General features: G+C 31.9%; 2 protein-coding genes across 3 annotated transcripts in view; one reads left to right on the top strand and one right to left on the bottom strand.

The window, feature by feature from the left end:
• The window catches only part of LOC106113806 (RING finger and SPRY domain-containing protein 1-like), a 112,395-nt gene that overhangs the window by 19,986 nt on the left and 78,813 nt on the right, over positions 1–13,596 (top strand). The window lies entirely within an intron of this gene.
• The window catches only part of LOC106113804 (uncharacterized), a 101,693-nt gene that overhangs the window by 16,571 nt on the left and 71,526 nt on the right, over positions 1–13,596 (bottom strand). The gene's annotated exons all lie outside the window — the stretch shown is intronic.

Below are 13,596 nucleotides of genomic sequence, written 5' to 3'. Positions count from 1 at the left end.
TGTCTGGTGGTGTGTGTTTTTCGATTAAAATGATACAGACTACATATACTTCAGTTCCTCTATTCGTTGTGCTACGAATTCACTTAAACAACGTCCGAGAGCGTCTACTGTTTTCTTTACGAAGACACCCATAAAGTTTTTTCAAAACTTTTGATAAGAAGAATAGTAATATTATAAATGCGAAAGTTTAGATGTATGGATGTTTGTGAAAAGGTATCTCCGGAACGGCTCAATGGACCTCGGTGGAATTTGGCACAAATGTATAACGAATAGTCTGGAAGAACACATAGGCTACTAATCAAGGTTTTTTTTTCAATACCACGCGGAGTGTTATATATCATCGTAGCCTTCCCTGATGGGAAGCATGTTAACGGGTCTTCCCACTTTTCGATGGAAAAAGCAATCAAGGCAAGACAAACAGCTACTCTACTAGCTTTGTCTCACGAATACTGAGATGTCAGCAATGAAGCAATTGCAATCGAACGCAAAAAACCAGGCCGTCGAATTCAAAATAGACTCATCGTTACGGTCTATTTAGTTTTAAATTCATGAAAAGAGACCTTCATTTTTGGGTCAAGCGATTCCGGACTAAAAACTTATTTACAATGTTTGCGATACTGGAGAGTAATCGCAATTCAAATCTTGATAAATATTATAAATGCAACTAGTCAGAGGGATGGATGAATGGATATTTGTTATCAAGTACCTTCAGAAAGACGGAACGGATGAAATTTGGTATAAATTTAGAATGCAATCTAGAAGAATACATAGGCTACCTTATATCCCGGAAATATGCACGGTTTCCGAGGGATACGTTTGATTAACATATTTGTTACTTGCCGATCAAGTTCAAAATCCCCGTGTAAATATACTGCTATCTCTGCTTTGTCAAAGATAATGACAGGGATGACGTTACGATGATGTTTATACAGATATATTGGTCTCAGAAACCATCGGTAAGTGTTACAACGGTCAAAAAATAGAGTAAACAAAACGAATACAGGCTTATTGAAGTAACCGTGCAAAAATTCCGTTTATTTCGTAGCTCGTAGCGTGATCTAAATTCGTAGAACTTTTGATATACCAAAACTAACCGATGAAATTTTAACTCGTGGAAAAGTCAGTTAAGCGATCGTGTGTCGCATTGTTTTATCACGTCAATTTTTGACTAATTCAATTAAAACGACTCTGTGATAAAAATTTCAAAAAGTTCAGGCCTCGTTTTAATCATAAGAAGTGATTTATTTCATTTATATATGTATTATTATTATTAATTTTTATTTGTATCCACATGTAAAAATGACAGTTGCCGACTTGCTCTCATGGCCAATTTATATTATAACAAGGACGGACAGATCGCAAAACGGTAAAATCCATCTAAGAACAGGCAAAGTTCGCTGCTACGTATAAGAAATTTGCAATGCATGAGTCTGACGACTCGTTAAAAGCAGACGCACGAGGACAGTTGGGACTCGACTCCTTCCGTTTCTTTGTGACGTGGTTTAACAAAGAGGTCGTGATTATTATTGTTTTTAGATTCTATAACAGTTCTAAATTTTTTTGACCATATTTTGGCAGAGCAATAAATGTCCTTCGGAATCTAATAATAAATGTATATAACACTTAAGTAAGAATTAAAACATGGAATATTTTACATCAGGATACAATTTTGTAAAAATAACCAAACGATTCGCAACGAAAAAGTGTAAAACCGAATGGCAACGCAGAGTTGGAAAAACAATTAGCAACGGACAGGTTGAAAAACGAATTGTCAAGGACCAGTAAAAAAATTATACTGCAACGGACAAATGGCAAAATTTATAGAAGGTTCCTTCGTAGATCAACCCCAATATACTTGTCGATTACATTTACTATTTGTTTTTGAGTTAATTGTATTATTTGTGTGAGAAATATTATATGAATATCCGCAAATCACATCGATCCAGAGTATAACATTACTTTTCTGTAGCCGTTTCTAGTACATTTATTGATTGAAAATTCAATTAAATAAAAAATAAAATGTCTAGGTCGTAATAAAATAAAAATCCAATATCTAGGTCGCATAAAATATCTACTAACTATCTTTATTTTTCATAATTGTCTAAATATAAATTGCGTATAACTTGAGTATGAAGGAATTTCATCAAAGCCGTGTAATTTATACGAGAAACTTTTGAGGGCAGCGATAAAAGTTCACTTGACCATAATGATTGGGAAACTTAGTTGCGTGAACTACGAGATAAAGTACTATTAGGAGTTATTAAAGAGGTATTATATTTGTAATAAACTTCTTTTCTATATCTATCTATACATACAATTAATACAATTGGAGTTTCCATGTGTAATATTAAAAAAAATTATCATATTCTTTGAACATGATGTATTTTCAATGCTCTTAACGAAAAACTCAATTTTTAATTTTTAATAAACTTCTGTCTGTTAATTAATTAATCTGCCTTTGTTCCGGGTAATCATCGAACAGGCTGGACCGAAATTTTAACGAAACTTTTACGAGATGGCAGTATGCGGGTGTAACATAAGCCGACATTTTTATATCTTTTAAAAACAAGCAACGTTTATAAACTTATTAATTGAAATACAATATTAGCGGAGTAATTATCATCTGATTTATTGGAATTGTGAAATACGAAATATAATAAAATGTATGAATAGAGCCTATGAGAAATGCCAAAAGATATTTCTCGGTTGATTCCAAAGCGGGCAAACATTCCTGGGAAAAGCTGTTTGAACGGCACTTGAAACGTAGAGCGGTGTATCGCAACTACTACGTCTGTTGCACACAACGATGAAAGCGATCGTAAACAGAAGCGAAGCGATTTTGATAGTATGGGTTTAGTTTGTTCAGGAGAAACGTTTAGCATACATTCTCACCTTCCTGGCCTTATCCCACTCATGTGGGGTCGACACATAGGGTTTTTATAAATCTTAAGGTTTAGGCTTATTTATTTTCGGCGGACCGCCTGCCTGAAGCCTATCCTACTTGGGGGGAATATTAAATACGATATAAAATAACTTCAAAGAATACACCAACAATAATCATGAATACTTAAACACTATAAATAAAAAAATAAGGATACAGGTTCAAAGTGAAAACGAAATATGGTGCAAGTTCGAAGCCTACATTATATTTTATAGTTATGTGACGATTGCATTTTGCTTTTTGGGACGTGTACTGCTGGCTTTAGAGGTAGAGTGCTCTATCCGGCTTTCTATCGTCGATTTACGTTAACAATGAAACATATTTTAAAAAGTTAATCCTTTGTGGAGTGCACTGAAAATGTATTTTCATGATGGTAAAATGTTACATGTAAAATTTTATTAACATTGTACTAAAATCTATAAATATTAATAAAATTGGAGTGTCTGTACGTAATAAAAAAACATGGTTCATGCAAGTGATATGTTTGCGTCGCTCTACTAATAATCTACTAACTCTATGAAAAAAGAGGTAAAATAAATAAAATGGATATACGCAAATTATTGTAGTATTTAATCAATTGGCGTTGTAAAATAAATAATTTCCAATAATTAAATATTGTATTTAATTTTACGATAAATGATGTTATAATCAAAAATCAGTAATTCGTTGAAACTGTTAATTAATTGGAAACGTTATATTAAACGACATGATTTAATAGTGGCTTGATATAAACCACTACACGCGTGTAATTACAGAATATACAATAGCCCAATTAATGCTTATTTGATCGTAGTAACTTAAACCGATAATTTACTGTTATGTATATTATATATAAATAAAAACCTATTATTTTTTGAATATCCATTCATTTTTTATACGGATTTATACATAAAATCTTATGCAACTTTGATAACTTTCTTTGTTAGATTCATCATATTGAGTACGTCAAGTTACAAAATATTTTAGCTGGAATCTCAAATTAAGTTGCGAATAGAAAATAAAGTTTTGCTCAAAATCGTAAAAGACCATGACAGATTTATTTGTTAGTAGCTGCCACCCGCGACTCCGCCTGCGCGGAATTAAAAACAAGCTTAATATGTAGTCTATGTGCTCTTCCACACTATGTCCTACATCTATGTCAATTTCAGCAAGATCCATGCAGCCGTTCCAGACACACTTTCAAACAAACATCCATCCGTCCAAACATCCGCATTTATAATATCAGTAGAATTAGTATTATAATATTCACCATAAGACTTGTTTCTCATTTTTAAAGCGTACAACTAATTATTCCGTGCATTGCACTCAAAGCTTTCAAAGGCCTTTGAAGTTTGCTTTCGGGTAATATTCGAGAATCGCCACATTTGACCGGAAGCCGTTTCGATTCAGGCAACGTTTCAAAGGTAAAATTGGCTGCGATTCGGAAAAGAGGCAAAACAGACAGTTTTTGAAGTTAAGTTTTTTTCTTTAATTTCTAACAACACACATCATTTATATTTTGAATGCGTTCTTACAAAGACTCTTATTTAATTTCGCGTGCAACAAAGTTTGATGTTAAATTGATGATTTTTTTATTAAAAAGTGCCCATTTTTCAACGACACGTTTTAAAGTCTAATGGTTTAATGGATAGAATAACCATTTAATGTTCAGCTTTTATTATATTTATTTGTAGTTCGTAGTTTTCCTTTTTGCTTTCATTTTAAACTATTTGTTGTATATTTATGAGTTTTTGTCCGAATTCTTATAAAACACGTACTGTCATATTCTATTTTGTCATAGAGAATGAGAAGGTGCTATATCTGATGACATGAGATATTAATGATGATATCATCGTGATAATGATATTCATGATAATGTAATTATGATGATGATTATGAAATCGTGATGGTGAATACTTGATGATACTTCTGATATTCATCATGAATACATTAAAAAAAGTATTTTCATTCACAAGATAACAAAAATAAAGATATTCAAATGTTTAAAACAGTTTAAACGAACTCGAAGGAAATTACCAAACATTAACACTGTACAATAAAAGAATAGACTTCAATCTGTTTTGGCTTTAAAGCGTAGTTACTCGTGCCACGATGAGATTTCTGTAATAATTGTTTCGTAATAAATCGAACTGTGCGCCGGATATTACGACTTGCATCGACGAGAGTACTCACTTCCATTTTCTATTTTGCATTTTGGTCAAATATTGTAAATGTGCTTCTAAATTAGAAATGCTTCACGTTCAATTGCTTACATATTCTCAAATTTGCTTTTACATTTTATTGGAATCATTTTAAAGACAATACAATTATTGCTAAATTTTATACATATATTTATTATTTACATATTGATTTTTTAAATTAAAAACATTATAATTTTGCGAGGAATTTTTTATCAAGGAATCTGTGCTCTATCGCATAGACAATTTACATTCTAACATTAAATTCTTTTTACCAGGTTACTTACGTTAGAAAAAATCTATGTCACAAAAGACACATTTTTCAAACTTCACAAGAACAGAAAGTGGGCAAAAAGGACGATCACAAATATTTGTAATTTAACCCGCAAAGTTAAAACGAAAACCAAGAACGAGCTCGACTCAGGGCACACTAATTAAATCCCCGGAGCATTTTGTTTTAAATTAAACGCAAGCAAATGTTTTATCTCAAATGTAATGTCTATATATATACACATTATACAAGTATATTTATATTCCCCTTGAGTATACACAAGAACAACGAAACTAATTTAAATTTATAGTTTTAAGCAGTGACAGACATTTTATACTTTCAACTAGGTGTCGTCCGTGACTCCGTCCGCGCGGAATTAAAAAAAAAAGTAATCTTGTTCTTCCACACTTTATTATAATGTGTGCCAAATTCCATAAAATTCCGTTAATCAATTCCGTCCTTCAAAATATTCACATTTATAATATTAGTAAGATATAGATTAGTGTATCGGATCAAAGACTGACTGTCCTGATGATTTAGCTCTGAATCATCAGTAAATTTAATTAATTTGGATTGTTCGTTCTATACTATTCATGGTATATGACTTTCATTCTATTATCGTTAAGTTATCGGACTGGTGCTAAAGTATTTACTCCGAGTTATGAATCAGTTTCAGAAAGTCAGAACAGTAGCCGGAACGAACCCAATTCATACTTGTTTCATATCAAACTAACGTTTACAGTTCGCTGCACTTAATAAGTTACAAAACTATCTTTTAGTTAAATAGCCAATTAGTTTTCGTACAAAATATAAATATATCACTGTAATTACAACGAGTATGACGATTTTCAAGGATTCTCTCGATAAGTTAATTGATATACTTATTAACATTGTGTCAATTGTAATTGAAATAGAAACACTAACATAGTTTTATGCAATTCAAATATTTATTTAAAAAACGGCGGTCGAATTACGCAAGAGTTTAAAAAAATGCTCACAATACATATATAAAAATATCGTCATTTACTATATTATGTAAGTTAATAAATACCTTTATATCCGAGACATAGTATTTCAAACGACCTTATATCAGACGTCCGACAATTCCCTTTGTGGTGTTGAGTATTACGGATTAATACCCAAAAGACCTGGGCTCTGCAATCCGTATGTATTTTTAGATATTATTAATTGGAATCCTTTAGTGCGAATGACGTGCTTTCGTTACAAAGTCCAGTGTCAGAATGAATAGTGAGGGGACATAAACGACATTTTAGTAAGGCTAGTGTTGAGTCAATAACTCGGACACATTTTCGGATTTTCTTCCTATCAGTGTAAAGATATAGGATAACTCGACAATTCAATATCAACATTTTTTTACTGGGTTACCTGTTATTGAATTTATTCACAGCGTTTTGTTTCGATATTTTCAAATGCCTCTTAAATCAATGCACTAATAGGCTGTGCTGTATTTTGACTGTGAGATTTATCAGTGCCCAATCAAAAATTGTATTATATATTTCAAAGCCATAAAATTAAAGTTGAAAAATAAATTGAATCGATTTTATTTTATTTTATATTTCAATCTAGATTGACTTGGGTTCAAATAGGATGCAATATTTACGCGCCGTGTATGAAGATTCAAAGAACTCATTAAAAATTTATTTTCAACTTTAACTATCTTCGTCTGTTTACAAATACGATTGCATTTACTTTGATATCGTATTTATTTGATGGAAGAAGTTGTTTTGATTGCGCCCTCAACAAACATTTCAATCAGAGCTCACGCTATGATTGCTTTCATTAGGAAGAATTCGAATACGATTTGAAAATATATGATATGAAGCTACTACGATTTTGCTGGCGTCTACCTTTTGCTAACTATCTTTTATTTTATTTGTCTTAACATTTTGTGACAACCCTACCAAAATAGGTAAAATTTTTAACTTCCACAAGAAGCTTGTCTCTGTACGGTTTATCTTTTATTTTTTTATTCGCTGCAATAGCGAAGCAACCGGTGCGCATGGACATCAGCAACTGAAGATGTGTTGCCTCCTTTCAATCAACAGTGGAAGGGACGCTCCGAAATAGAATATTGCCCGTTCGTCCCCATCTCCGTCAAATGCACTTTCAGTTCCCATAATTTCTTTATAAGAAAAGGGTGGAAGGGGACCTGTAATAAAATTAGGCCTGCGGCACACACACTTACCTGTTGATGAACTTACCGCTATTAAGTTTTAAGGCAATATAATAATTAGTACAAATTGAGTAGAGAACGTACAGCTGCAGTCGCAAGCTTCCTAAAACTGAATATTGTTTTAACCAACACTTAAATCCTTTTGTAGTTTTTTTTTAAATTTGAGCAACTCTTTCTTAAAAATGGGGAAAACATTTTAATGAAAAGACCCCAGAAGGAATTTTACTTCGTATCAACAAAAATGCATTATATTTATAACTCAAACGTATTTGAATTTGTAATGACGATACAGTTTCAGCCATGTTCAAACTATTTCCTAGTAGGGGTGTTATTTTGAAATAGGAACATAATCCGGGATACACATTTGCTTTCGACAGTTGATGACGTCACTCCGTCTAATAGATCGAGTTCACAGCAGAACCCGACGAACCGTTTAAATGGGTATATTAATATATGCTAACTGTGAACATTTCTTACTATATTTTTAATTAAAAAATTGGTAATAAATTTGCAAACCTGCCAATAATTTTTATACAAATGTCGAAGTTTGAATGTGTAGTATAAGAATCGTATTTTCGGAAACTTAGTACCTATTATTTGGAATAATTTAATGTGTCAACGTAGTAATTTTTAATTAATGACATGAGCAGGGAAATAAGAAGATTTATGCTGAGTGGTCAGTTAAGAGTGTTTCAAAGAGAACCGCATACGTAGTCATTAGAGGAAAGGCGCTTAATTACCACGGCTTACGTACAGACTAACGCTGTATATATACAACAGTGTAGTTTCATTTATTTCGTGACTAGCTGTCGCCCGCGACTCCGTTCGCTCGGTGTTAAAAAAAATTTAATTAGTAGCCTATGGGTTTTTCGAGACTATATTCTACATCTATATCAAATTTCAGCGATATCCATGAAGCCGTACCGGAGATACGTTCTAATAAACATCCATCCATCCAAACATTGGCATTTATAACATTAGTAAGAAAATTATTTACTTATTATTAATTAATTGCCGATCTATAGTATCGACACAATGAAAGGAGAGTTTTGATAAACATTACAAAATACCATTATGACTTAATTAAGTCCATTAAGAATTAAATATAAACAAAAATGGACCTTGAAGTTCAGACTTTACAATTAAGATACATCATTAAAATATTTTTTAAAACAAATTGCTCAATTCACTTATATAAAATCATATTTAAACTGCTGAATGGAGCATGAAAATCTAACATTAAACTTGCCGCATCATGGCCAGCGACTTACCGCAGCTTAAAGTTAGGTCAAGTATAAGTTACATACGAGTATAACATTTATTATTTAATCCTCAATGAACATAAAGTACTGCTCACTTCAAAGTGTAAATTGAAATATCTCACACAGTGTTTTACTCAATTGGGTATTACAAGGTTTTAAGTTATCGTTGTCCATGATACGTATATAACTCTGAGTACTAATATTATATTAAAATGTACTTTGAAGCTACTACTCCTATAGTACTCTCTATAAATTAATTAAAGATGCCAATTAACAAGTGCTTTTAGCGTACGATAATTTCATAAAAGAGACATCGGATACCGACAATTAAATTAGAGATAAAAACGGTATGTACAATTTCTCACTAAAGAAAAACATGGCTAAAACCATAACTCAGTTATACAAAGTCACGAAACAAAAATAAAGTATAAAATAAAAGTTTGTGCGAAAATAAATCCGAAGAATTAAACTGAACTCGGCGTCCATTCAATTATTGTCAATCAATCTGTTTAAAGCAAGAGACTTTTACTTTCGCTGACGTTCACGAGAAGCTAATACGAATTCTGTCTGTAATTGGACTACCAAGTTCGCTTTTGTTTGCACAACACTGGTCTGGATTAATTGAAACTCGTTTGCTTACATTCATTCACCTTTGAATAAATAAAAATTTCCAATGTACATGCTCATCTCATGAATAATTAGTATTAAACGTAAAATTAAACTCCACACAGAGAGAATACCGATTTTCACTTAACTCAATCCTAGTAAACATTTTTTGTTTCTTCTACAGTCCTACAACTATGCAACCATACTCTTTGGTTACGGTAATTCTTATTTTTGCGGTAAATGTATTATATAATAAATCTTACTAATATTATAAATGCGAATGTTTAGATGGATGGATGGATGTTTGTTTGAATGTATCTCCAGAACGGCTGAATATAATCTGAAAGAATACATAGGCTACTAATTTTTTTAATTAAACGGAAGCGACGTCTAGTTCTGAATATAGGAAAATAAGTCAAACGTTCACCGTATCATAACTAATCAAATACAGCTCACGAATCATGCACAAATTGAATGTTGTCGATGCGGTCAGCCAGAGAATTGTCGCTTGCGGCGCATCTCTTTGACTCCAGATATACTACGGTCATCAAAGGGTATCATATAAACACTGCAATCACAACAAACTCGCACTGCAATGAGAACCCGCTTTAATTACGGACCGTGTTAATGAATCTCTTCACAGAAATATTATACTAGATTCTTATTCGCATTATTTTTTTTCTTCCATATAAATAATTGTGAAAACTCACATAATTTACTTTCCTAGAATTTATAAATAACGTATTATTACATATAACTAATAGTCGCCCGCGACTCCGTCCGCGCGGGTTTAAAAGAATGTAATTAGTAGCCTGTACATCCAGAATTTGCTTCTACATCTATGCTAAATTTCAGCGAGATCCATACAGCCGTTCTCGAGATACCTTCAAATAAACATCCAAACATTCTAATTTATATTATTAGTAAGTACAGATTGTCGCATAAAATATTTTATTATCACTTCTTACGATAAACTTTTTTGTAAAGGTTAATTCTCTTTTCCACCGTTAAACCGACATAGATCTGACAGTCGGGGATCGAGGTTTTATACACTTGAAAGACATTTTATCTTTTTTCTAAGATTGTGTAAAAAAAACTCTCAACGACATATACCTCGGGTAGAAAAGGGGAACTAATGCATTTTCCCTGTACCCTACAACCACTGGACTTAAGCCAATTGACCGGTCTTACATATACACTTTCCTTCCAATGAAGGTTACTTAAAAATTATTACTTTTTAGAAGTAAAAATGTAAAACTGTCTATCTAAAGAATAAACATCACAATTATTAATTTATTATTTTTGTTTTTTATTTGTCTTTACAGACAGAAATACATCGATCGTATTTTAGATGAATAATTCGTAGTACCGATTTCGTATAGTATCCCCGCGTATATTCCAGCAATACATACATAAACGTTTCTAATTGCAGCGAATTTGAAATGGGAAATGCGTAGTGCTTCAAGCGTTCCAATTAAAACATGCCTAACTACGTTTCCGATTCTCTACGGCCGTATACACGAACCTTGATTACTGATTCCCCGCATTGATGAATGCGCTTTGAACTACTATTTCAACATCATTCATATTTTGTATATTGTATTAAACTTTATATCTACCTATATCTTATATATATATAAAAGAAAGTCGTGTTATGTACACTATTTATAACTCAAGAACGGCTTTACCGATACGGCTGAAAATTGGTAAAGAGGTAGCTTAGAGCCAGGATACGGATATAGGATATTATTTGTTGTTTTTTTTTCGAATTTATGCCTTGAACAGTTGCTTTTTATTTAACTTACTAAGATTATAAAATCCAAACTTTAGATGGATGTGATGTGGATGAATGGGTTTTTGAAGATAACTATAGAACGGCTGAACCGATCTCGATTAAATTTGGCATACGTATAGTACATAGTCTAAAAGAACACATAGGGTACACTAATTAATTTTTTTTATATATCCACGCGGACAGAGTCACGGGCGACAGCTATAATATTTGTCTGGTCTTAACGCGTTTAAAAATTATATTTACGTTTATCTGCGACAAGTGTTAACTTAAATTATTTTAAGTCTTTTTAATATTTATATAGAAAGATATACTAGCTATTGCCTGTGACTGTGTCTGCGACGAATAAAAAGAATAGATTAATAGCTTGTCTTCTTCCAGACTATGTTCTACATTAATGCTAAATTACAACCAGATCATAAAACGCGTTCTGCAGACAAACATTTAGCCATCCAAACGCACAATTATGATATTAGTAAGATAAGAAAACTATTAAAAAGTTAATATTTAATGTAAGTTTATTTTTGACTGAATTTCGTTGTTACACGACAAGTCATTTGAACCACCTTCATGACAACAAGTCCTATCCTATATCTTTCTTCGTATAAAAATTTAATATAATTTGATAAAAGTGTCCATCAAGTAACAAGAAAAATAAAAGAGACAGTTAACAACGCTTTAAGTAAGTGCCAATCCATTTATACTGAAAAAAACTCTCCACATGCCATCTCACTTGATAAGACGTTTTTATCTTTTATGACGAATGTTTTGACAACTTACGTGAAATATGAATTAAATGAGTTACAAAAAAAAACCATTCTTCTAAGAAATATTGTATTATACTTATTCGTTTTTAAGCTTACTTCATTTATGTCAAAGGTGAAAAAGTTAAAGCCAAGTTAACCGTTAGAATTTACTTCAAAAAGCGACAAGTACAATTTTGCTTATAACTTAGGGTCAAATTAAAAAAAAATAAGTTTTTAGCGATGATTATTTAATATTTAACCAATTATTTTTTAAAAATACATTAAATTGTATTCCACTCAAGTAGGTTTACACATTAACCCTTTCTACCCCCAGAAGGTAGGGTATCATTTCGAAGACTTTCCCCCGATACCAAAAAAAGACAGCCGGCCCTAAATAATTAAGCTTAAACTTTAAAATTAGTAGTAAGTACGTCACTTAAAGTTCCAAATAGTTTATTAATCTTTAAGAAACAATCAACAGATGAAATAATATTTGGAATAAATCAAAATTGAAAAGTAGCTTTCAAAAGGTAAGCCGGGATAAAATACTCTGTAATATCGTTTCACATCAATTCATTCCGATCCATTCCACTGATTGAGTTACTTCAATGTTTGATTTTTATTCCTTATTGATACTGTCCAGTGTTGTGTGATTTAATGCCGTTATATCGTTTATATTATATAAACTATGTAACTGTAGGTTTGCGTAAAAAATAATTTTCTTAAGACCTGCAATAGATTACCTTTTGTATGTTGTAAATGTATTTATCCCGTTAACACGAATAGGGACAAGAAAAGATGATCATCATCACAACAGCGACTAACAAATATGACTAAGGTCAATGTAACACATAAATCTTACTATTATTATAAATGCGAATGTTTGTTTGAAGGTAAATCCAGAGCGATTGCATGGGACTCGTTGAAATTTGTCATAGATGTAGAACATAGTCCGATAGAACACATAAGCTACTAAATAATTATTTATTTTTAATGCCGCGCGAGTGGAGGCGCGAGCAACAGCTAGTAAATAAATAAATTCACATTTAAACGTAAAGTATTTATAGAAAAAAAGAGGCAATAGTTGAAACCTTTTTCTAAATGTTTCGGTAAACAAATAAACGTTTAAAAGTTTCCATGGCTGAAAATGACATTGTCATAATAAAAATGAAATGGCCGTTATTAATACGCGACGACATTCTGCCTTTTGTTGGCATGTTTACGGTACGTATTTAGATGGTCAGTATTTTTATGCTCTGTTGTTGACGTAACAAGACACTCGGCTTTGGAAAGCTTCAACAATTAATGTGTACAAGTAATGTATTATATTTAAAAAGGTTTAGTTTTTATGTGACTCTTTTTCATCTGGTAAAATGTGCTGAAATCATTCATATTGTTAAATTATTTACTCATAACATATATCATATATTATAAAATCAATATTAAAAATAAAACTAAACTCTGTTTTTCTGTTTGTGTCGCTTTCACGCCAAAACTACTGAACCGATAAATTAAATTTTCACGCGGACGAAGTCGGGGGCACAGCTAGTTTCATTATAAAAAAAAATAGCAGCTGTGCAAAAGTATCAGCTTACTATCGTTTAATG

The sequence above is a fragment of the Papilio xuthus genome, unplaced genomic scaffold (assembly GCF_000836235.2).
Source record: "Papilio xuthus unplaced genomic scaffold, Pxut_1.1 DF828177.1, whole genome shotgun sequence".
Taxonomy (NCBI): Eukaryota; Metazoa; Arthropoda; class Insecta; order Lepidoptera; family Papilionidae; genus Papilio; species Papilio xuthus.
Note: the sequence above shows the minus strand (reverse complement) of the source record. Positions and strands in the feature narration are given on the sequence as shown.